Here is a 27,030-nt window from a genome sequence, read left to right as displayed (position 1 = left end):
ACGTGAAATTCACTGAAGAGATCATTTAAATTTTGAATTTTAATTTTCATTGTAGAGAAAAACTGGACTTTTCCTGCATCTTTCTTTCTTTTTTAATTGAGTAACAACTAAAACTACTTTTGAAATTCCTGTTCCATTGATATTATATATTGAAAATTCAACTAAAACAGGGCAAGGTTTAGCTATTTCCTGTGAACAGTGTCTATTCTAGAGGAAGAAAATGTAAAATGTAGGGAAAGAGCTAAAAAGAGTTGGGAGTTATAAAAAACACTTTGACTATAGAAGTCTCTGAGTATGCCAGCCTAGACTTCTATTTGCCAAGAAAATATTTTCTGGGAAAAATCTGAATGGGAATCACTTCAAAAGATATTGGCTACCCACTGAGAGTCTGGCTTTTTACCCCTTTCTTCCTGTGCTGAGACGAACCAGAGCGTATGTCCTGGGTCAGAAGAAAGAATTGTGCACTTGGCTCTAGGAAGGTAGTTAGGGGTCAGCCAGGAGAGGTAACTTCAAATGTGATATAGGAAGGAGACAAATACATTGTTTTTCTTTTAGTCCCATTGAACTTCAGTCCATCTCTTCAAACAAAATAGTATCTTCAATAAAAGTGCTGTATTATTTAAAGCAAGTGTGTTGGTCAAGAATTTAAAGATGGTTGGAGAAGATGGCAGAAAACTGAACAAGGGACCAACAGAGTTCTCTCTCAAAAGCAGCAGAATTTTTGAATGCCACCAAATTATTTGCATCTAGAGAGTCTCACCAAGTAAGGTATTGTTATTTAGAGATTTATACCAGAGAGAAAAATTACAAGTGGCTGCTTATGATGACAGATTTAAGTACCCAACATGACAAAGGCAGCAGAGACAGTTTGCTGGCGGGCTTTCCACTCACCCCGTGTGAACTTAAAGACCAGGAATGGAAATCCACATTCCAGCCAAACACAGACACAACTTGGCACATTGAGGAATGTCTGAAATACCAAGGGAAAGCAAGAATAACCCATAAAAGACATCCTCTCTCTCTCTCCCAGAGGAGAAAACCCTCCCCCTACCCAAGAAGAACTTTTGTCTTTGAAAATGTCATAGAACCCACTAGAGCATCTATCTGGCCAGTAATCCTTGCTGGAGAAGCAGTGACATTTTTTAAAGATTTTTATTGTGATTAATAAAAGGGTTACATTATATTCACCAGATAAAAGGTGCATAACTTCACTAACATTGATACTCTTTCTCATGACATGGTCCCCATTTGAAGAGGGCAAAGGAATCTGACATCCCTGTACCTACACTTCCTGTCAGAAAAAAAAAAAAAAAGAATTTCCCAAGAGGGAGGCACCCTTGATCAGGGAGCAGTAGCCTGGACCAGGTTGAGGCAGTTTCTAAGCAAGGAAGTCCTACCTTTAGCAGTGAACAAAGACAAGCTCAGCATTCCACCTCTATTGTCACTCAATCCCTAGATAGCTCAGCACCCTGGAATCACAAATCCATTTTGACAGTGTCTTAAGTAGCTCATCCTGTTACCTCCATGGTTTGAATTATTTTTAGCACTCTCAACACTCTTACAACAACATTCTTCAATGACACAGAAAGAGCAATCTAAAAATTCATACAGAATAATAGAAGATCCTGAATACAAACGTAATCCTTAGTAGGAGAAACAGTGTTGGGAGAATATCAATATTCAACATCCAACTTTAGTTATACAAACAGCTTGATACTGGCCATTAACAGGCCTGAAGACAGGACAAAGACTCAGAAATGAACCCACAGACCTATGGCCACTATATATATACATACATAAATATATGTGTGTATATATGTACATATATATATATATATGTGCACTGTCCTTGAGCACTTTTGCTCAAGGCTAGTACTCTGACACTTGGACCACAGCACCACTTCTGGGATTTTCTGTGTATGTGGTACTAAGAAATTGAACCCGGGATTTCATGCATGCTAGGCACTCTACAGCTTTTCCATATTTCTGGTCCAACCACTTTGTCTTTAATAAGGTATCCAAAAAACACAGAATAAAAGAAAGAGAACTTCTTCAACAAAGGGTGCTGCAAGAACTCGGTGTATATGTGCAGAAAACTGAAGTTAGATCCTTATCTAGCATCCTGCACCAGAATCAATTGCAAATGGATCAGAGACCTCATTGTAAGGCCAAATACTCTAAAAATATTACAGGAGGAGATAGGGGAAACACTTGGGCTCCTTGGTGGCTAGGTAAAGGGGATCACATTAAACTGCAGAGCTTTTGCATAGCAAAGGATATAGCTAGCAAGATATACAGAAAGCTCACATAATGGGAGAAGATCTTTACTAACTATTAGATAAGGGCCTCATATCTAAAAAATATACTTTTATCTCAAAAAAATTAAACCCTCCTAAAACAAATCCTTAAAGAAACAACCACCTCTCTAAGTGTGGTAAAGACTTAAAGAGAGACTTCTCCAAAGAAGAAATAAAAATGGCCATAAGAAACATGAGGAAATGTTCAACATCTCTGTCCAATATAGAAATGAAAATCACAACATTGAGATTCTATCCCAGCTTGGTGAGACTGGCCATTATCAAGAAAAAATAATAAGATGTTTGCAGCGATGTGACCAAAAGACAACCCTACTACACTGTTCTGGGAAAGTAAACATGTTCAACCACTTTGGAAAGTACTCTGGAGGTACTCTCATTGAGGAAGTAGGATGCATGTGCTGTCCGAGAGGGGGGAGGGTTCGATCCCAGAGGTGGCCTTACAAACCACAGCCATGCCTTCCAAGGGCCCAGGGCACCATCTCAGTCAGGTGTGGTCCCAAGACCAGGGAATGAGCAAGGGGCCACGAGTTAGGCCTCCTTTTAGGTTTCCATTTCCCTGATATGTCGTGCCCCACACCTGAGCACTGTCCTTGGGCTTTTTTTTTTCTCAAGGCCAGTGATTTGCCACTTGAGCCATAGCACCACTTCCAGCTTTTTTCTATGTATTTGGTGATGGGGAATAGAACCGGGGTCTTCGTGCACGCTAGGAAAGTACTCTATCACTAGGCCAAACGGCCCTCTTCAGGTTCTTTTGGAAAGCCATAAAGACCTACACTTTTGGTTATTTTGTTTTCAAATGATATAATTTCAATTAGGTATCACTGACATATTATTATTAGTATATGCAAGTCCATGAATGATATTTGATATATTTTTAACCTTGAGAAAATTGCTTTTGCTACTGTTATCATTATTGGAGCCATTTAGTGTATTTTATGGTTCCTAAAAACTTAGGGATACTGTCATGATAAATTGTTTTAAAATATAAATTTAACTGCCTTTAGAGCTAATGAGCAGGAACATTTTTGCACAAGGATTCAATTCTTCATAGAAATTACTTTCATGTAAATATGAAGTTAATTTTAAATGTAAATTTATATGCTAAAAGTATGATGTTTTGTTTGACATTTTTACAACTTATTACATGTTAGTGGCTTCATTTTGTTCCCAAACCACTATTTCTATGTTTTGCTGTTTCAGTTTCAGTCATGAGAAACAGTTAACTATAAGATCTTCTTGCAGATTAAATAGTCATTCTTTCACAGATATGTATAATAATTTCTTTTTATTAGCTTATACTAGTTATACATAGGGGATTTTCATTTTTGTACTCTACACATGCTTGTAATGTGCTCCAGTCACACCCTCTATCAAATTTTCTTGGTTGCTTCCCCCCATACAAAATGCATCTCTACAGATAATAATTTTTTTTTGAACGCTGCAATTGAGTTTCCCTTTCAAAACTTGTGAATATTACCTTTGCACTGTTTCAGTTTTCAAAACACAGAAATATTTTGATAAAATGTTCTAGTGACTTGGCTAAACTGACACATACAGTGTCCATGTATGCGCTTTTATTTTGTTAAAATCAATTCCTGGCAAAGTGTACTGTCTAACCATCAGCAGTTCCTACTACAGTTCTTAAATGAGAGTTTTTATTTCTACAGATACTGCTATGGAAGAGATCACAGGGCCAACCTCCTAATATGTATCCAACTGCTGCCCCAGCAAGCTTTGCTCTTCTATCAACGTGTTTAAAAACTCATGATCTCTGAGTAGTCATGCCAGTCACTGGGTCCCCAGAAACGCCTGCTGTGCTCAGGTGCTAGCTAAGGCTGGTTGCGTACCTTGATACCTACTACGTCTCTCTTGATTGTTTTTGCCCATTTTCCTACCAAAATTCACACGAAAAAAAGTTCACAGATAAAATGATTTAAAGTACACTTGTAGCTGCTTTCAAAAGTAAGTCTTGTACCCTAAGGGAATACATCAGTCATAGTTCATAAAGTTGAATATCATTAATGACAAATGGAACTGATCTACATGCTGGTGGCTCATGCCTGTAATCTTAACTACTCAGGAGCCTGAGATATGAGGATTAAGCACTGAAGCCAGTCTAAGTAGAACAAAAATTAGAGACTGTTTCTTCCAATTAACCAGCAAAAATTCAGAGATGGAGATGTGGCTACAGCGATACCCTTCAGTGAGAAATATAAATGAGAGTACAAGGTTCTGAGGTCTAGCCACAGTACTGGCACCAAAAGAAAAAGGAGGGGAGGGAGGGAGAGGGGGAGGAAGGAAGGAAGGAAGGAAGGAAGGAAGGAAGGAAGGAAGGAAGGAAGGAAGGAAGGAAGGAAGGAAGAGAGGTAAGGAGAGAGGGAGGGAAGGGAAAAGAAAGAACTGTACTTTCACAATGCTTTCACAACAAAGATGTTCAAGTCTGTATGTGCACACAAACATGCACATACACATACACATAATATGGAATCTAGATAATTGTATGAATGAAGGAAAGAGAAAATGCATATCCAGGCTATAGTCTAATATGTTGGTTAAGTTTGACTAGAACATGATTTTCCTGATATGTATGTAGCTCACTTTTCTGAGACCACTAATTTATATACAAAGTGCAAAATCCTACTGTTAAGAATCAGATAGATTTTATGAAGCTTATTACCCAGGAAATCAAAGCTCTGAACCCATCTAATTGATGAGTTTCAGAACAAGCTTTCCATTTTTGATAAATAGGAATTCAAAACAGAAACTTGAACAGAAACACGAACATGAGAGCTAATGATCTAAGTGTGGTGATGTATCACTAACTCAGAAAATTTTCTTTTTTTTTTTTGCCAGTCCTGGGCTTGAGCTCAGGGCCTGAGCACTGTCCTTGGACTTTCTCAAGGCTAGAGCTCTACCACTTGAGCCTCAGCACCACTTCCGGCTTTTTTCTATGTATGTGGTACCGAGGAATCGAACCCGGGTCTTCATGCATGCTAGGCAAGCACTTTAACCACTAGGCCAAACTCCCGGCCCATAACTCAGAAAATTTTCTAATTCAACCATTTGATTGAGTTCTCTGTCACAGTGCCTCAAAACTTCCCTTACAAATCTAGTTTTAGAATTTTTTTGTATAGCCAGTGACTAAAAGAAAATCACTTTCACTAACTAAAGAGAGTCTCTTTGGTACTTTGGATATATATCTTTTCTAAAAAAAGAAGTATTTGTGTGGTATCATTCGTTCTGAATTATGTAGTTTTCTCCTTTTTCCCTTTATGTAGCTTCAGCTTTATTAAAGATTCCTTCAAGCATATTTGTTAATCCTCAAAATTTTTAAATAAGATGTATGCAGATTACATTAAAATGATGATCCTAACTTATTTCCCAAAAGTATATGGAACAGAATTCTTCTTTCTTTAGATTATTAAATAAAACTATTTTAGCCAAAGTGGAAAAAAAGTTTAATGTACTTCTGGATTATTGACTATTATTTTGACAGTTCAGCACATTTTTGAAGATATATAACTCAAAACTGCCCTTCATTTTATTGAACTTAAACCTTAATTTAAAATGGCACTTTTTGATAGGTTGGAAAAAATCTATTTCAAATGGAACTATGAAATAATTTCATTGCTATGTATGTAAATGATCCATCAATGTTTACTTAGAAAAATGTTCCCTTTGAAATGTCAAATGCAAAAAGGACTTGCTATAGTGCTATCATTAGCATTTAAAATATGCCACTTTCTAAAACATTACATCTGAATAAAAAGGTCTGAGTCAGGTTTTCTGTAGAAAACATAACCACAGAATTCCATATTCAAATTGTTCTTTGAGCCCAATATAAAGTGGATTTGCACCCTAGTGTCAGATAAAGGGAGATGCTGTCAGCAGTTACTGAAGAAAGAAGAGAGAGAAGAAAGAACAGAAGCACAATATGTAGGACACTGATGACTTCAAATAGAGCTTCTATAGCAGCCTACCTCAGCCTTGTTTCATGTATACTTCCTATGTGTGAGAAGGCAATGCGTTCATTTATTTATTGAATTGTAGGTAGGTTTTATTTACAAGAACTTAAAAAATACTGGGTTTTTTTGTTTGTTTGTTTGTTTTTACAGTACTGGGGCTTGAACTTGGGGCCTATGCACTGTCCTTGGGCTTTCTTCAAGTATAGCACTGTACTCCTTGAACCACAGCATCCCTTTTGGCTTTTTATCTATGTGTGTGGTACCAAGGAATCAAATCTGGGTCTTCCTGCCTGCTAGGCAAGCACTTTACCACTAGGCCAAACTCCCTGTCCCAAAACACTGGTATTTTTAAACACAAACAATGGATTTAAAAAACTTTGTACATGCCTAATATTCATTAAATATATTTGTGAATTCAGTGACCATATCATCTACAAATAGAAATAATTTGATTTTTGCCTCCCTTATTTGGATCCATTTTATTTCTTTCTGTAGCTTTATTACTCTGATTAGAGTAAAAGTAGAGATGGTATATTGGATGAGGTTGATTCATGCCTGCAAACCTAGCACAAAATCTCAGAGATACTGTCTACTCCCTGAGTTCAAGTCCAAGGAGCTACACACATATACATACCTGCATATACAAACACTTGGTATAATGTTAGCTATAGGTTTATTGTGTATCACCTTTATTAAGTTAATGTATGTTTCTTCTATTCCTACTTTTTATAGAGTTGTATCATGAGAAAGATACCAATTTTTTTCCTAGCCTTCCTCTACATCTATTAAGATGAGCTTCGTTTATGCTTGGTTCTGTTTATGTGTTTTATTACATTAATTAATTTGCATACATTGATCTATTTTGTATCTCTAAAATGAAATTAACTTGTTAATGGTTTATGATTATTTTAATATCATTTTCCCTAGGTAGAAGAGCACAAATACCAGACTGTTTCTGTAAAGTGATCTGGACCAAGCTTGGTCATCCCTATGTGGGATGTTTGGTTCACAAGGTAACCCCCAGATATCTCTCTTGACAAAAACAAACAAGCAACAACAACAACAAAAAAAAAACTAGAAAATGTCCAGGAGTAATTCAGTAAAGAAGTAGATTTGATGCTTCTTCAGTGAAATTTTTATTTTTTTATTTTTATTTTTTGCCTGTCCTGGGGCTTGAACTCTGGGCCTGAGCGCTGTCCTTGGACTTTCCTCAAAGATATTGCTCTACCATCTGAGTCACAGCACCATTTCTTACATTTTCTGTAAATATGGTACTGAAGAATTAAACCCAGGGCTTCATACATGCTAGGAAAGCACTCTATCACTAGGCCATACTCCCAGCCCAAAACAGTTTCAAAAGCTCTCCAAGCAAAGTTTATTTCTTTTTCATTTTAGAGTTTTACTGTTTCCTACTTTTACTTTTCTCTAGCTATAATCTGTCTGCTTTTACTGATACCATCTTGGGCTTGTTAAAGTGCTCATCTTGAAGTCCTGTACCTGCAGTTTTATTTTTGATTCATGGAGACCCAAAACAGTTTTGCATGCCAATAATCTTCCATCTTCAAACATTTGCTTGCTTCTCATATGAATTCTTATAGATCTTTATAGATTGATCTTGTGCAGGCTTTGTTATTCATATTTTCAAAATCTCTTTTCAAATGCTTTAGTTATCTATTTTCTAAATATTTTTGTAATCAAAATATTTTAATGTTAATGAATTATATTTATTAACAATTATTTTTATAATTATAATAGTTAATAGATTAATAGATTATTAACTGTGGTATTTATTCAATGATAACTATAGTGGTGCTATGCTATCAATTAGACATTTCATTTCAAACCTTTTTAATTAAATCAGCATTCCTGCAATACACATTTTTAAAAACTCTGGAGATGTGACATAAAATGCATATATTATATATATACATCTTATAAAATATATGCTATATGTTGTATATGTATCATGAGGGTGATCTATTGCACATATACATCACATAAACTATATATTGATGCTTTAGTCAGTGAAGAATTTCACATATCATGGTGATCTTGACAGTAAACAATTCCTTATTGCCTACTGATATTATGGCCAATGAATCATTGTACCACACACACACACACACACACACACACACACACACACACACATGTATAAATATGTACATGTACCTATATTTGCTATATATAGTCATTTGTTAGTGGAAATTGACCTACTGTGTTGCCAGTTCTATAAATGCATATAAAATATAGTTATGTACAGTACATAACATTGATAATTGTAATAAATGCCTTTAACTTGTTAAAGTATGTTGGCATATTTATCATAATAGTGATAGACTGTGTGATATCTCTTCCCTCTTATGCTGCTACAAAACAGTATTCTGTGTCCCACTGGCAGCCAAGAGCTGACTACGTCATGATGTTCCTGTCTTGATTACCTTGGGAGGCTGTCAATGATTTGTCTATACTACTTGTCTTTATCTAACTACCTTTAGGATATTTGCTGTGACAGAAACATCTTAACAACAACATAACTCCTTCAAGTGGCATATGGATGTATATTTATTGACTATTTTGTGTGAATTGAATACATACATCTATATTGTACATAATGATCACTCAATTAGCTCAGTAAAATGTGTACATTTTTTCACCCCGTTCCTGATTGTAATAGGCATTACAGACATCTTCTAATTCTACATACCTGTTTATAATAAATTTCATCATTTAACATGCCCATAGGATCTATTAATGTTAAAATATTTTTCATATTGACAGTATTACATTTGTACTTTTCCTTTCTTTTCTAGCTAGTCCTGAGTCAAATTTTTACTTTCATTAGATTTCTTTTAAAAAATGGCTTTCAACCTAAATATTGAGCTCTTCCAGTGAACCAGGAATATTCTTTCATGAGCTTCTTTTCTCATCATTATTTTTCTTTACCATTTATTCAATTAATTTATTCTTCTTTTTCCTTTCGTTCATGTGATTATTTTGGAAAACTAGGTACAGATAACATAAGCTCCACAAGTCATCCAGTGGGTTTCTCTGGAAAGCCTGAAAGTCAATGATTTAATTACTCATTTAAAGAAGATAAAGAGAAGCCTAATTTAAGTATTGTTTTTTACTTTTCTTTTTAAATGACCTTTTTCATTTATGTGTATGCGGTTCAGAGTTTGTTCAGACTTGAACCCCAGAGCCTGTGCATTCTAAGTCCATGTTTTACTGCTGGGGTTTACTACCAGCTCCTAAAGTGGATTCCTGAAATTCCAAGTATGTAGACGTATCTTTTTCATTTCTACATTATGGGTTTGTCTCTTTCAAATCTTATCTACATTATTATTGTATGGTACATTTTGAGACAATGCTATTAGGTATATATAAATTTAATATTTTAGATTACAGAATGTTTAGGTAATTTCAAATTTTGATAAGTTTATATCACTTAAAAGTAATCAGCATACTTTTCTCATTTAAAAATACTTGCTTGTAATTTGTGTGTTGTAGAATAGGAAACCTTTCCCTAGGTTAGTCTTTTCCAGATAAACTCTTTTCCAATTGTTCCTAACTTTTCATATGCTTTATTTACATTTTTTTTTGTTCCAGTCCTGGGCTTGAGCTCAGGGCCTGAGCATTGTCCTTGGACTTTCTCAAGGCTAGAGCTCTACCACTTGAGCCTCAGCAACACTTCTGGCTTTTTTCTATGTATGTGGTACCAAGGAATTGATCCCGGGTCTTCGTGCATGCTAGGCAAGCACTCTATCACTAGGCCAAATTCCTGGCCTTATTTACATTTTTTATATGAGGGTACAACATTTCAACAATTCAGTCAGATACTTTGTGTGATCATTGAAATAGTAGTTCAAATATAGGTATTTGTGTCATAACTCTCATTATATTTCACTCTTCTTTTCTTTCTGGTTTTTTAGGCCTGAGACAGGGACTCAAACTCTTTACCTGCCACTTTTGTTCACTGGCTATTTTTAATAAAGGGTATTGAAAGCACTGTCCTTTATCAGCAGACAGGGGGTAACTGATTAATTAGAACAAATAATCTCTGCCTTAATAACTCAATACTTAGAGAACTATCTAGTATTAAAACTTTGTTTCTACTTTAAAATCTCTTGAATAACCCCAAACATTCAGTACTTTCTTTGCTTTAGTTACTTCCTGGAGCTAATAATTCTCACTACTTGCTATGGTATAGAAATCAAAAGTACAGAAACCCATGGTGTCAGTTAAATTGGACTTTAAATTTGATTCTGTCAGTCATTAAAAATTGTGGAAAGGTTTCTTCATTGTATCTGGCTTTATTTCACTTGTGGAGAAAAATGAGTGGGCTTAAATATATTTCCAAGGCTCCTTTCAGATTTGCAAATTCATGATTATATGGGCCCAGTGCTTCTAATGCTAAGAATAAATTTATAGGAGACTTCTGCCATAAATTCTTTTTTGGAACTATTGGATTTACTGTTAGGTAACTCACATCCAGCATGAATAAGGACGCCCTGCATTGAGAATTCTGTAAATAACTCATTGAACCACTGCGGAGCTCTCCATTCTCTGCTGGATGCTTCTGCAGGAATGTTCAATAAATAGTTACTGATATATCCTTGAGTGCATGAATGTTTTTAAAACCCTGATGTGTCTCTCTATTTCACAGTGGGAACAATCAGGATGGACTCATGAAATTGCTTTTACAGTTTTATGACTTGTTTAGAACTCTTCATTCCATTCTCAAAGAAAAATGGTCTTATTCAAGTTCACCTGAGGTGAACTCCTATAAAGCTTTCCAGTCATATGAATGAATGATGTTCAGTAGTAACTGGTACAAGTAATGTGCTCTGGCAAGACATTTGCATCGGGTGTCCTTCGAGTGAAGGACAAGATTAAGGTAATGAAAGAATGATTGGGCTATTTGATTATTCCCAGAGCACACTGAGAAAGATTGATGCAGCAAAATATAGCATTGAACAGATGTAAAGCCAAGATAACAATAGTTTATACATTTCTATTTCAATTTCTCGGAATAGTAAAAAAAATAATTTATGACAAAGCTTATCTGAATAATGCTGAATTGCAAGTGTTTTTAAATGTGCAATTTTATCTTTTCATGCTTATACTTAACTGGAATAGTAACAAAAAATAATTCCCAGTTATACAAATGCCAAAATTCTAAAACTACCAGGTCATAGCAAGAGGATTTTGAGAATTTTAGTTTAAATAGGAACTAAATTTAGAATGTATTTATGATAAAAGGTATAAATAATCAGTCCAAATAACAGTTAATGACCAGCTAGAACTGGAAATTACTAGAAATGGGTTATAGTTCTAAGTAGGTTTAATGTGAATTAATAAATTAATATTATTGCTGACACCTCAATTCTAAAAATGTTAAATGAAATAGAAGTGAGTCAAGGGATCTCTAACTGTGAGCCACAAATTTCTTAGAGATGCTGAAGTCTCCCAATTTATGCATTTTCTGATCTTGTACATTGTACTGAATGAACACTGTGAAGTACAGTGCCTATGAAATGCTATGTGTTTAATATGTATTAAAAATGTAATGAATAATGTGCAATGATTCCTTATTGACTGAGAATGATAAAATCATTGAATCTTTCTTACCTCAGTATTATCATTTGTAAAATAAATATGTGACTGCCAGTATCTTCTGCATAGATATGTCTTTTAAATAGCGTAATTGCGGAGCAGAAAGCATTTTGTTTGAAAGCAACAATGAAAATATTTAGTCGTTACAATTGTCATGATTATTATTGCTGAAGTTCTTCAAACCATTACTACATACATTACTTTGGCTTCTCATTGGTATGTATTTCCAGTGAACCAGCACTAAAAGTACAATGGCCATGAGACCCTGCATTGGATATTTGAATTTAGGTAATTTCCTTAGATCTTTACTGCCAAAAAGCAAGCTGCTTCTGGATTACCACCTTATATTATTTAGGCTTTTGAGGATTAGGTATTCATAAAGACTTCTCTGGGTGATGTATATGGCAACATATAGTAACAACTGAAAGCAGTCACGGCTGAAGCTCAGCATACAATTGATGAGAGTAGATTATACAAATATAAAAATTCCGAGCCATGAGCGGAGGCTCACACTTGTAATCCCATCTACTCAGGAGGCTGATTTCTGGGGATCGCGGTTGAAAGCCAGCCCAGGCACTAAAGTCCATGAGACTCTTATTTCCAATTAACCACTGGAAAACCGAAAGTGGAGCTGTGGCTCAAGGGGTAGGTCTGTAGCCTTGTACTGAAGACCTCAAGTACAACACCCAGGCCCAGAGTTCAAGTCCCTTGACCGAAAAAAAAATTCCAGGAAGCATAGTTAACTGGAGTGGGAAGCATTTTGGAAACTAACTCAGGTTACCATTCCCATCATTGTCGAGAATGTCGCGTGAAATAATCATTATGCCCTCTTTTCTTCTTTTGGAATCCATGAATCTAAGTTCATATTGCTAAATGGACAGCTGGATGGTTTTATTATTACCACTACCTCCACCATCAGGCCTTCAATGCTATTTCTGTTGACACATTTCTCATGCTTTTCCAAGATATGCAAACAGTGTGTTCTGCACTATGACACATTTGCCACTTACAAGCCTCTGTTATTTCATCACTTATTTCCCTCTGTGTATAAGAGTGTGAGTGTTTCCCCCATTTACAATTTAAATATTGCCCTGCATTACCCCACCAATATGTCAGATTTTGAAGATGAAAGTTAACCAGGATTTTCACTGTTTGAGTTTATGTCAGTAGACAAAAGGAATAGGTTATGCAGATAGATTTTAAAAAAAGAAAACACAAAATTTGCAGATGTACACTGAATTGTTCATCCTCTGAAAGTATTTTTAGAGATTACTCAAGTGGTGTCTGACAAAAGCTTCCACAAATTGCATCCTAATCTGCACAGAAAGAGAAAAGACATGGTGCATGTATTTAGAACCTACTTTCTTGATTCACGTTCTCATGGACTCTAAGTCTTAATCATTTTCATCACTGCAAATGAATTCTCAACTTTAGACTAAAAGGAATTTTCAAATTTTGTGCCAAGAGTGATTGAGCTTATCTCGTACCCTCCAAGTTCTCAATTGTTCCAGGCTTTTGGACATATTATGAAAGTCTTTTTCTTTTCCTTCAAAGCTTGAGTTATACACTAATGCTGTTTTATAATGTGTCATAAGTACATGAAACATCATCTATTGTGTTATGCTCTGAGAAACTCCTTAATTCTAATTAGAATAATTATTAATTAATTTATTATTAATAAATTTTGGCTGGGACTACTGTGGTGCCAGTTCTAGTGCCTTACTGAGTAAATGATCCTAGCTCCATCCTATGATCATAAATGTTCCTCACATTCATAACATAAAAAGCTGTGATATTTTAAACTTAATAACTGAGACCCAGATAGTGGAGCAGATTTCCTGATTTATTGTAAACTTGTGATTGTGGAAATTTAAAAAAGGTGGCTAAGTTCTGTGGGGAGCCCGGCCCTTCCCGTGCCGTGGCAGGACCTGGAGGCACTCGTCCCCCTTTCACTGTGGGGCCACCTGCGGTGCTGGTGGTTGCTTGACTCAGGGATATCCGCATGACCGGATGAGGGCCGGCATCCATTTGGGGGAGTGCTGCCATTGTTAGCGGAAGCCTGGTCTCTGCGTGGCCGGATGCATGAAGGGTGCATGACTGGAGCGTGTGAAGCCGTGATTGGAGGGCCTGGGTGAGCTGGCATGAGTTGATTGGCCCACTGCCTGTATATAGCGGCCTGGAGAGAGGAAGGAGCGGGGAGGAGGAGGAGAAGAATAAAGGATCCTGCTTAAGCTTCCTTGCGGGACAGGGATAGCGCGTGATAAAGTTCTTATAAAATGTAAATGGATCAAAATGGGATGTACTTACAAACTGACTGTTAAATCGAAATCCCTTTGCACAATGACTTAAAGATAACTAAAATTAATTAAAATAAAATAAGATGAATTTATTTATTTTGGAATTCTGAATAATTCTAGCAAGTACATTTTCTCAAATTCAATTCACTTTTAAAATTATAATTTTAATGATCTGTTTTACTGATACTAATGAAAATATATATTGTCAGGAGCATAAACAATATTTGACTTTTTCACGATAGTCTATATTTAATTTTTATAGTTTGAATATGAGCAAATCAGTTTACAGAAAGCATATCTTTGGCCACTTACATGGTAAAGTGATACAATTATCTTTATTTCTCTCCAAAACTCATTTTAAAGCCATCAGAAGCCTTGATTATTAATTTACTTTTTATGGAATGGACAGATACTGAATAAGTCTTATCAAGCCATCTATGACATTACTATAGTCAAAGATATCAGATCCTTATTCATGCAGCTATGAATGGGGTATATGTTTTGCTTTCTGTAAACTCCAGCAAATCTTTCCAGTGACTGATTCAGGGTTTAAGGTAATTTAGTTATCTTCAGGCACATTTCTTTTTCCCAGATACTCATATCTAATCTCAGGGAGGGTAACTTCAGGCTGGCTCTCAGAGTCAATTGGAAAATATGCCAAGTATATTATGCTTTTTCATAGCTATGTTGAAATATTATTAGCTCTTAGTAAAGACAAATGCCACTTACTTTGAGAGAAGTATCTTAGATTGAGGTTCATTCTCACTGCATTTGTAGTTCTCAGTGATGAAATTAAAAAATACATGGTTACATAGCAACTAACATTTCTTACAATGTGATGTAGAATCTGAAAGTAAAAACATCTGTAACCATGTATCATGTTTAATTAGGATTCTAGTTGTGATACATAACAGTTTTAATAATGAGTGTTATATTATTTCAACTACATTGGAAAATATGTACTGCTTTTTTAGGGATATTTTTCACCTTTCATGCTCTCTCTCTCTCACCAACATTTGGTATTGTCATTGTTTTGGATTTTAGCCATTCTGTTAGATGGAAAGTGAGCAATCTCCTAATGACATGGGATATGAACTTCCATTTGTATACTTATTTAAAATGTGTATATATTTTTTAAATATATATTTCAGATATATTTAGATTTGGGGACCATTTTGTTCATTTGTTTTTATTTTTATTGTGTTTTGATTTTGATATTTTAGATATCAAAATATCTTTGTATATGATTATACAATTGTTTCTCAAATTTATATTTTGCAAATATTTTCTCCCACTCTAGGACATGTTTGCATTCTCATGAAGAGCTCATTCTTTTTTTTTTGCATTTTTTATTGTAATTAGTAAAAGGGTTACATGATATTTGCCAGATAGAAGGTGCATTAATTCACATACATTGATACCCTTTCACATGTCTTGGTACCCATTTCCCTCCCCCCCACACACCCCCCACCCGTCTTGGTTTCCCCCCTTACCTATCAAATTTCAAATAACCAAATACAAATAAATTCAATATATCAGATAACAAAGTGAGATACTATAACAATATGAGATGACCAAGGGACAGCAAAGGAGATGAGAGACTGTTTCACTTTTGTTTTTGTTTTTTTTTATGGGTTATGGGGTTAGAATTCAGGCCTGGGTGTTATCTCTGAGCTCTTTTGCTCAAAGCTAATGCTCTTACCATTTTGAGCCACAGCACCACTTCCAGTTTTTGAGTGGTTAATGGAGGTAAGTGTTTCACAGGGACTTCTTGGCCCAGGACCACAGTCTCAGATCTCAGAGTTATCCTTGTAGTGCCGACATGAGCCACTGACACCCAGCTAAATATTTCACTGTTAATAACTCCAATATATCATTATTTTATCTCATGGATCATACTTTTAAAATTGCATATAAAATATCTCACTAAATCCAAGGACCCTAATTTCTATATTATTTTCTAGAAATAGTACACTGTCTCGTTTTACATTTAGATCACTGATCCATTCACTTTATGTGGCAGGAATAAGATCACTGTGGTGTTTCTTTTTTATATGTAAATAAGGTGCTATTCCAATACCACCTTAAAAGAATTGCTTTACTACACTGAATTGCATTAGGTCTTTACCAAAGGTAAGCTGATCATATTTATGTGAGTCTATTTGTGAGCTCTCTTTTTGTTTCTTTTAGTCTACTTGAGCAGTGTTATAGCATCTTGATGATGAAAGCATGCCAGTCAGTTAAAATGAGATTAGGTAAACCTTCCCGCTCCTTCTTCAGTATTGTACAACATACAATGTCATTTTCTCTTGACATTAAGCCTTTGTATATTTTCCTGGTGTCTTTTAACTGTGCAGTTGCCAGTTACTAGATACAGTTAGTTCTGTTATTTTTTATAATTACTATATCTGGAAACAAATACATATTATATCCCTTTTCTCCAAATTTGTATTGTCTTATCTTATTGCATTAGCTAGAACTATCAGCATGATGTTGAAAAATATTAATGAGAAAGTTAGTCTATTGTTCCAAATCACAAGAGGAAACTATCTACATGTGAGATACCTGTAGTATTTTACTAAGTAGAGGAAATTCTCTATTATCATTTTTTGAGAGTTTTAAAATCCTATGGGTGTTAATTTTGTTTTCAGATGATTTGTCTGAAACAATTTTTATCATATTGAAAAGATGCCACCTTGAGGCATGGGGATAGAGTATAGAAGTAAAGCATTGTGAGAATACTGTTAAATATTGGTAGAGGACGTTCATGTCATGGACAGTCCTTCATTGTCAGAGCCCTGTTTAATGCTTTATTTTCTTTTTATCAAAATTAAGATGGTGGCTACTAGAGTGATTTGACTCCCCAAATAATGACTATTAGATATTTCCCTGGTGGTCTAGCTATGTTGAGAATAGGATTATCAGCCAAGCAGCTGGCCAGACTGCCATCATATGCTGGGAAGCTGCTCTGATCACTCCACAGGTGCCTGTGTTGAAAACCATGGCTAGCTGCTACTGAAGCATAACTCTAACTCCAGAAAGCATTCTCTCAACCATGACACCAGAAATGTGCACTTTTGGGGTTTTGTTCTATATATTGCATTGATTGAATGCAAAAGCATTTTGATATATCACATTCATTATAATCCAGTATAATAGTACAATGTCTTCCTATATGATGGTGTATTAATAACATACTATTTAATTTTCACTGAGGAGCTTCAACAGCCAAGGATCATAAAGTATGCAAAGATGATCAAAGACAGTATTTGCAGCAAAAGGCTCATTTAGGAGGGACCAAGGCAAGAAGGTGTTACAAAGGACCAATCACAGGGCTTCGATACCAGGAATGGTTAAACACAAAGCAACTTTGCTCTAGATGAGATGGAATCAGAAATTAAGGAACATTTTACGATTATTTTCTAAGAATCCATTTCCAATCTTCTTGATAGGCAGATCAAAACAGGCAAGACTCAGAGCTGTAAATGATAATGATGCTGCAAACATATCGTAGCCAAGAGTCAGAACTTTTGTTAGTTGCATGCACATTGATCTAGCTGTTTGTTTGTTTTTTATTATTCTGTGTTTAACCCAAATTCTGAAAAAGTCTTGTTTTGACTCTCTCTGTTGTGATCTCACAGTGACTTGTTCAATGTGTACCTGTATGAGCACTTACATTAATCTACACAACAACATAGTAATTGTGAACTCTAGACCTGCTAGTTTCTGGATATCACAACATTTTTTTCCTTTTACACAATTACTGACTTTCAGGTTATTTTAGTGTGATGAGAAAAAACTTCTCTGTGCGACTTCAGTACTTTGTTGTACTCAACAACAAAGCATATGGCTTATTGTGTTAAATATGGTGATTTGTAGATAGAACAAATTTATAAGTTATTTTATTTGCATAGTCTATATTATTCTAATATATTATCAGTTTATTCAGTTATCTGTAGAAAAGTATATATTAGAATTGCCTAATTATGAAAATGCATATTTAAAGTTATAAAATATACAAAAGAACATGTCTTACCATTAAGTTTACCTTATTTTTATTATAAAACATATCTCATTATCTCTAGTAAAGTATTTATTATAGGACCAGGAGTGTGGCCTAGTGATAGTGTACTTGCCTACCATGCACAAAACCCTGGTTTCAATTCTTCAGAATCAGATACATAGAAAAAGCCAGGAATAGCTCCGTGGCTCAAGTGGCAGAGTGCTAGCTAGCCTTGAGTGAAAAGTGCCCAAGGAGAGTGCCTAGGCCTCGAGTTTAACCCCAGGACTGGCAAAAAATACAATTTAAAAGCTGATAAATAGATGCTATAAAATATTTGTCTATCATTAATATAGCCAAATTGTTGAGTTAGATAATTGAATAAACTGGTACTTCTTTATGTTTGTTTTTTTTTCTTTCATATATTTTTATTGTAATTAATAGAAGGGTTACATTATATTCACCAGATAGAAGGAGCATTACTTCACATAGTCTGCTATTTTTTTGAGATATAATCTTCAATGTAGACCATAAAGTCAATTTGTGTTTGTAATCCTCCTGCTTCAGTCTCCTGAGTGATGAGATTACATGGAGATTGCAAGGTGTATTTTGTTTCTATCATTGTACTTTCAACTTATTTTTGGTATATTTCAGGTACATTTTTATTGGTGTATAGCTGTGTTTTGGTATTGTCTTGCTGACAAACGTTATTTATTATTTTGAATTACAGTCTGTTATGTCATTAGTATACTAATGTTAAGATTTAAGCCCACTGCTTTATTGATTGCTGACCATTTTTCTAATGTTATTTTTTTGCTTAACTGTCTGCCTGCATAATTAATCAGGGATTTAAAAAGTCTCTGATTCCAGTTTTCCCATCAGTTGGTCTCTTATTTGGACTTTCTTTTAGCATTCTGTTAGAAATCTCTCTGAGAACTGTCACAGTCATTCTTTGCATGTTAGAATTTACTTTAAAATAGCATACTTATTATTTCCTAAAAAGTACAATAACATTATGACAGTTTAGTTTTGTAGCTATTTTTGCCTTTGGAGTGTTAGTTTTACTTTAAAACTAATGTCATTATTTAATTGTTATTCTAAACAGTAAGTCTATTGACACATTTATTTCCTATTTTCTAGTACCCAATCTTCCTTCCTGCTGATTGTTTTTCTTTTACATGTTTGTTTTGTTTTGTTTTTGTTGTATTTTATTTTGGGGGTAATGTATAGAGGGGTTACAGTTACATTCGCGAGGTAGTAAATGCATTACTTCTCAAACATTGACATCCCTTCTCATGTTTTTGTCCCCCTTTCTCACCCCCTTGCCCCTCCAATCATCCTGTTTTCCCTTTCCCTTCCCTATTTCAAATAAACAAGCACATATACAACATCAGGTAACAAAGTCAGATACAGTAGCCCTATGAGACTAACCATAAGGGGAGACATGAGAACTGTGGGGCTTGAACTCTTCAGCTCAAGGCAAGCACTCTACCACTTGAGCAACAGCACCACTTCTGGTTTTCTGATGGTTAATTGGAGATAAGAGTCTCACGGCCTTTTTGTGTCTGGGCTGACTTAGAACTATGATCCTCAAACCTCAGCTACCTGAGTAGCTAGGATTACAGGCGTGAGCCTCCAGTGCCCAGCTTGATTCATTCTTTTGTCTGAAGTTATCTTTATTCTTCCAAATAATTCCTTTTAATGTTCATTTGTTATTTTTAGTGCATTTCTGCCAAATTCTCTGTGAAAGTATCATCTTGATTTATTTTTTATATTTCTTTCCCTTTTTTGCCAGTCCTGGGCTTGGACTCAGGGCCTGAGCTTTCTCAAGGCTAGAGCTCTACCACCTGAGCCACAGTACCACTTCTGGCTTTTTTCTATATATGTGGTACTGAGGAATTGAACCCTGACCTTCATGCATGCTAGGCAAGCACTCTACCACTAGGCCAAACTCCCAGACCTTCTTAAATATGAGTTTGGGGCCTTGAGCTTGCAATGCAAGAAAGCATTATAGCATTTTATCCATGCTTTCTGTCCTACTTGACTTGGTACTCCTTGTTCTACTTGAATTAAAGCATGGTTTTGTTTTTTGCATACTTTGACCCTGACCACAGATTTCCTACTTATGTTCCCAACATGGCTGGGGTGATATGTGCATGCTATGGAATCTATCTTATTATTAGTTGAGATGGAATCTGACAATGTTTTTGCTTGGGTTAGTCTCAAATTGTGACCCTCCCAATTTCTGGAAGTGGAGTTGTGGCTTGACTGATAGGGAACTACCCTTGAACAAAAAGGCTAAGGGATAGCAGCAAGGAGCCAAGTTCAACCCCCAGTACACAGAGAGGGAGGGGGAGAGGGAGGGTAAAAAGGAGGGGAAAAGGAGAGGGAGACAATGAGGAAGGAGGAGAGGAGAGAAGGGTAAGGTAGGGGGGAGAAAAAGAATATGAAGGCAGTCTTATTTGGAGTTAGTAAAAAATAAAACTGAGTGAACACAGGTTATATATATGAACACATTAGTTATGTAGGGTAATGTTTGAAGAAAGAAATTCTGGGGGAGTAGATTAGAGCTCCTGTTAAGCACACTGTCACCTTGCATCACTGAGACTTGAATTGTTTAATGTCAATGCAGGTAATAAGTAAGATGTACAACCAGGACATACTGTCACACTATAATCTCTGTGCCATGGTGTGCTCTATGTCATAAACATTTATGTAAATTTCTTCTTACAAGTGTTTTTGCATATAAAGACAACATTTAATTCACATTTTATGACTTTCAGTAATGTTTGGAAATATTAGATTACCTTTTAAAAGAATTAAGTAATCAGTTAAGATGGTTAAGATTTAGTCCCAGTATCCTAAATTTGGTTACAACAGCCCCCATCAACATCCTGGTTTTGTACTGTCATCCAGATGTTTGCACCTGCTCTACCAGTGTACAAGTGCTGGCTTGTCCATGGGGACAGTGAAAACCACATGCACGATAGAGTGGGGGAAGGGACAGGCTGAAATGTTTATCCTCATCTATGATTTCCATCTGCCAACACTTTTTCAGCAGCTCTGCATTCACTGCACTCCTGAAACACAGGTTTTACTCTGTTTACTCAGACCTACAGATAGAGCAATGCGCCTTCCCATTTTTGCTTAGCTTGTTTCTGCCCTTTGTATGTCTCTTGAAATTTGGGCCTGGGCATTGTCGCTGAGCTCTTTAGCTCAAGGCTACTGCCCTACCCCTTGAGCCACAGCACCACTCTGGTTTTCTGGTGGTTAATTGGAGATGAGTCTCATAAACTTCAGTGCCTGGCTGGCTTTGAACTGTGATCTTCAGATCTCAGTCTCCTGAGTAGCTAGGATTACAGGCATGAGCCACCACACCTGGCATATCCCTTTAAATTCTTATTAAATTAACTCTATAAAACCCAGGTGTGATCAATATTCTTAGCAATGATGAAAATAATTCTACTTGTTAGTGAATTACTATCTTTCTGTGTGTGTAATGGGGGGGGGGTGTCTGGTTTCTTAGTGCTTGGATCAAACCCGGGATATTATGAATGCCAGGAAAGTATGCAAATCCCAAGCAATACTCTACCCTTTTTGAATCATTTCAACTTGGTAACTATCATTTTATCCATTTTCAAGCATCTCTAGGACAAGTACTTATTCATAATGTGATCATGGGGTGATAAAGATGATGTAGAATATGAGTGTGTATATACATATATACAGGTACACAATATACATACACACACATATATACATATATGTATGTATATATGGAGGTTTATCTAAGTAATCGCATGAGGGAGTTTCTGTAGGACTGTGCTAATAAAACTTTTGGGCGATGGATTTGTTGATATCTACTATTGTAAATATTATCAGTTTGGTAAAAAGCTTTCCTTTCTATTTTATTTTGGTACTAAACTATAACCATCTTAGTGGTATGAACTGTGGTCTTTCGAAGAAAAATTGGGATATTGAAGTAGACAATAGAAAGTATGCTAAGTATTTTCCCTTCAATGGCACGAGTCAAAAGAAGCAAGGCAAAACACTTAAAATGGTTTCAGAAATGTTTAGAAAATTAACCTTCACAGAGATATACATAGGTTCCCTAGAAAATTTTCTGAAGACATGTTTATTTGGCTATATAAATTCTATCATGTTAATCACCATCACTTTAATAGTGCTATCTCTTCTTGTAATCACCATTCCATTCCTTATACATAATTATTAATTATTTTACTGTGTGTAGGTACTAAAATAAAAGATGTTAAAACTTCTTCCCAATATTACAGCCACATATAAACACAATTAGGCACTAGTAAGTATTTCTGATGAATAAATAATATTTATTAAATATCTAGATGTTTGTAGTGCCATTGTATAATATATCATCATTCACCCAACTGTAATTATGCTTATTGCATCAGAACATTACATTTTTCCTATCATTATCTGAAATATAAATAGTTTCCCTGGTTTAAGAAAATATATTTCTTCCCTAAAGTTTGTCAATGATGAAGTAACATCCAATTTGAAAGATTAGAGAGAAAAGAATATGTGAATATGGGTATATACATATTACATTTTCAGGTTTGAGCATGTAATGATTTTTGATAGGGATTTGTCTTTAAAAGTCTTTATTGTTTCCCACTGTAGTCTGGAATTCAAAAACAAACATGTGTTAAGAACACTATTGGTTCTTATTAAGAAATGCATAATGATTAGGCAGCATAATTATCTATACAAATAGAAGCACTTAAAACAACTAGGTAGATGTTCTAAATTGTTTTAAATCATTATGGTTTTGAATTTTGTAAAATAGCAATTTACCTTCCTTTACCACCCCCAAAATTTACTGCAATCTCATAAAGAAGAATTCTTGGTTTTTTATGGAGATATTGAGGTGAAATTAGTCATCTTGCTTTTTGTCTTTCTGCCATCTTCCTATGGGAGGATAATTTTTTATCTAATTAATGGTATGATGAAAGCTTGGCATTTATTTATGCATGTTTTCCTATTTGACATAATTATCATGCTAAACATTGTGATAGCTTAATAACAGACAAAATCACAAAACTTCCAAGCCAAATGAGGGAATTAAAAAAGAATCAGCCAGTTCTATTTTCACCTTTAGAAATGACATAGTTTAATCCATCTATAGTCTTGCAAAAATAAAGTATTTGTGTTAGTGTCTGTGGTGAGTTTTCATCATTTTGTTTGCCACTTTAAAAATCAACATCCATTGTCTGTGTCTTTCCTCTAGAAATACAAGCTAGGGAAAAAAAAAAAAACATACGGAGTAACCTTCTGTGCAGACTTGCCTGTCAGTGCGTCTTTCACTGAATTGACACTAATGGCAGTCACCCATGTACATTCAGCAGAGAACCACTTCTTTAGAGTTCTAAAGATTTCCGGGGAAATTTTGTCTCCAAGAATATTTTAACTTTTTCTGTCTTGGGTAAAATGATTTTTTTCCCTCTGACATTTCCGTGATCACAAGGCAGCTGGTCTCGTCTAAAAACAACAACAAAATTCAAGTGACGGAATGACTGGGGGAAATGCAAGTCTATGTTTGAGCGAGCCACAGATTGCCATTGCTTTTAAAAAGCTTGCAAAAGCTAAAATGACGAGCTTCTATGAGTGTAATTTTTTTGAATTTTTTTTAATTTTTTGGCCGTGATTGCTATCAAAAGATGGTGCTGTAAATATTTGAATGTGCCTGCTACAGAACAAAGGAGTGTCTTTGGAGAAAATATGAAATTGTGATATGAATTGGATGAGCCAAAAATATTTAGATCTCCTGTTATAATAAAATCCTTCCATGTTAAGAAAATAGAAATAATACATGGCTTTAAAAACCAGTTTCACACATTTAGGAAAAGATTTTCCTTCTGCCTGGCAAGTTCTGGGAAATAAGGAGGGAAGGAGTACTATTACCTAGTTTTGGTAGGTATTGTTGCTCATTACAAATTGCATAGCATAATGAAATTATTTGGGGAAAATATCTCAGATGAACATAGGAAAATTAGTTTATAAACTCTATGTTGATAAAATATAGGTCACAAGTAACAAATGACTTTAGTATTTTCTTTCATGGTATCTGTTAAATTTGCTAATCACTAAATCCAAACCAAATATTTCAGGAGAAATACTTTGATTAATAGTAAGATTGACTCCATTTTCAACCACGACATTTCAAGGTAAAAAGGCATTTACCCTTTCACAATTTACACTATAAACATTTTCATATTCTCAAGACAGAGATCTACTAAATGTCATCAAAAATATGCAATATTTAATAACTTGTGCCCTAAAACTAATATTGCTAGCCCTAAAATATGACAATCCCAAGTACTTTTTTGATCATGATCTGTGCTTTGTATTCTCCCCAAAGGTTCCATGAAAGACAGGATTACCTTTAGTTTTCATTGTGTCTTGTCTTAATGGCACTTACCATTTCTCAGGTCTTACAAGACCTAGACATGACTGCCCTTTAAACCTAGGAATTTTCTCAATTTATTAGGAATTTTCTCAATTTATTTCTCTGAAATGTAATTCTACACCAAACATTTCATTATCCAAAGGAACTCCATTCTCCATGTATCCTGTCTTTTCCCTACCTTTCCAATTTATTAAAGTAGATGTGAATTCTGAGCAATGATAGGAAATTCTTCTAGACACTCTCGATTCCAACATGATATTTTTCTTGTGGTTTGAACATTTTGTTTAAAGAAATGAACATTTAGCTACTTTCAGATAATAACTACTACCAAGTAGAGCAGAATTATTTGATGCCAAGAGACTAAAGGGAGAATATTTTCATCATAAAACTTTTTAAAGGACTTTATATTTCAGCATTTTTAGAAAGTCAGTTTTTAAAAAAAAATGTCAAGAACTACAGTAAATAGAAAGGGGACAGCAAAACCAACAAGAGAAAAGAATGAACTTGATAAACAAATGGAGGGAAATGGCCAGTGAGTTTACAGACAGAGAAATGTATAGAATGGATGCAGGAGATCAAGTAGCAGAGGAAGCAGGAATTAAGTGTATGTCCTTTAGAGTATACTACGGGGATTTTATTTTATCCTAAAGACAATGTGAAGCCAGTCAAAAGTTCTATGTAACCCTGATTAAGGTTTTAGATAGTCACCCTGGCTTCTTTGTGGCAAATCATCACTCATGTGATACTGGGGAAGCTGTGGAATGAGACATTTATAGATGAATAATGAGATCCATAGTGATAAAGCTGATACTAGGCAAGAGATCTTGGCAATGTTACCAAACATTATCATAGTTATTAATATTAATATGCAGGAAACTGGGTAGACTGGGATTATATTTTGGAAGCACAGTTCACAGGACTAGTTGATGTACCGAAACAAAATAGAATGAAGAATCATTCGATGTCTTCATTTGGAAATGATGATTGAAAAGCAGGTTGCCTGTTCTGGTTAATAACATTCTCATCTATATTATTATTTCCTATTTGATGCTTGTCCTTGTAGCCAAAGTGTGTGCCTCATTCACTCTTATTTAACATGGCACATACTCTGCATGTTTTATAGTGTGCTCCTTCCTTCTCACAGTTAATCCTAACCAGTTTATAGATCCACTTAAGAAGTTTAGTGAGTCATAACCGAGTGCCTCACATTCACTGCTCTTCCCAAGGTCTTTAGAAGAGTCCTGGGAATGTTTTTTTAAGGTCATGTAGCTTTGTAAATTTTACAAAAGAAAGTAGTCTTGTCTTATTGACTAAGACTGTCTTATAGCTTCTTGGAGCTTTCCTTCAATGTATGGCTGTAGAGGACATATGGGTCCAGTTATGGGATAGTTAATTTGAAGTACGTTATATTTAAGTTAAATTTAATATAGTGGGCTGTGGTCATTTCCATGAGAAGTTTTGGTGTACGCAGGAATAACTTACATGAACACTGCTGCTGTGCCAAACCATGAGTGTATTGGGTCAAAAGATATGTCATAATGGAAGGAATGAAATCCATGGAAACAGAGGACAATTCTTGCAATATTTTGATATCCTATGTAAGCTTGTATCAGCTCTTAGATAAAATAGAATTCCCCTCTCAGACTGAATGTTCCATAAAGCAGCACATACAGATTTCTGTGTACCATGAACTTGCTTTTTTTTCTTGTTGAAGGTGAATTTAACATAATTGAATTTACCAAAATCATTTTGCTTGCAAAGTGTAAAGCTGTATCTATGTCACAACTAGTGAAGATATCTATGTCACAACTAGTGAAGATATGTGTGTGAAGTCACATGTTTAATGCAATGCAAAAAAACAAAATCTGATCAGCTGTTATAGAAAAAATGATCAAGATAATGTTATCATCTGTACATAGAAAATATTACAAAAATCATTTCCCTAAGAAGAATGAATAAAATATACAGTCAGAAATATAAACCAAATATTATAGAAGTATGACTGGATATTATTTAATTTGCAAAACTTAAATAGCTAATATTTATGGGTTTTTTCAGCCTTCCAGTTATAATTGTAATCACTCATTGTTTCTTTTTGTTAGAGATTGTTATTTAAAATTATAACATAATTTTATATCCATACCTAGGTAATTAAGTAAAAATAGCCCAACTATTTTCAATTGTTATTTTTAATAACAATTTATAGAACCTAATTCTGATTATATTATTATTTCAAAATAGCACTAATGAAATTCAGGGGTATTAGCTACATTTGAAAATCATAAATAGTTTTATACATTAAAAAATTTTTATGGTACTCAAATTTTTGGATAGATTAGGAGACAACTCTTTCACTTTCTATTTTCTTATGGACTTGGAGACTTCCCAA

The sequence above is a fragment of the Megascapheus bottae genome, chromosome 1, assembly GCF_031878675.1.
Source record: "Megascapheus bottae isolate mThoBot1 chromosome 1, mThoBot2.hap1, whole genome shotgun sequence".
Taxonomy (NCBI): Eukaryota; Metazoa; Chordata; class Mammalia; order Rodentia; family Geomyidae; genus Megascapheus; species Megascapheus bottae.
Note: the sequence above shows the minus strand (reverse complement) of the source record.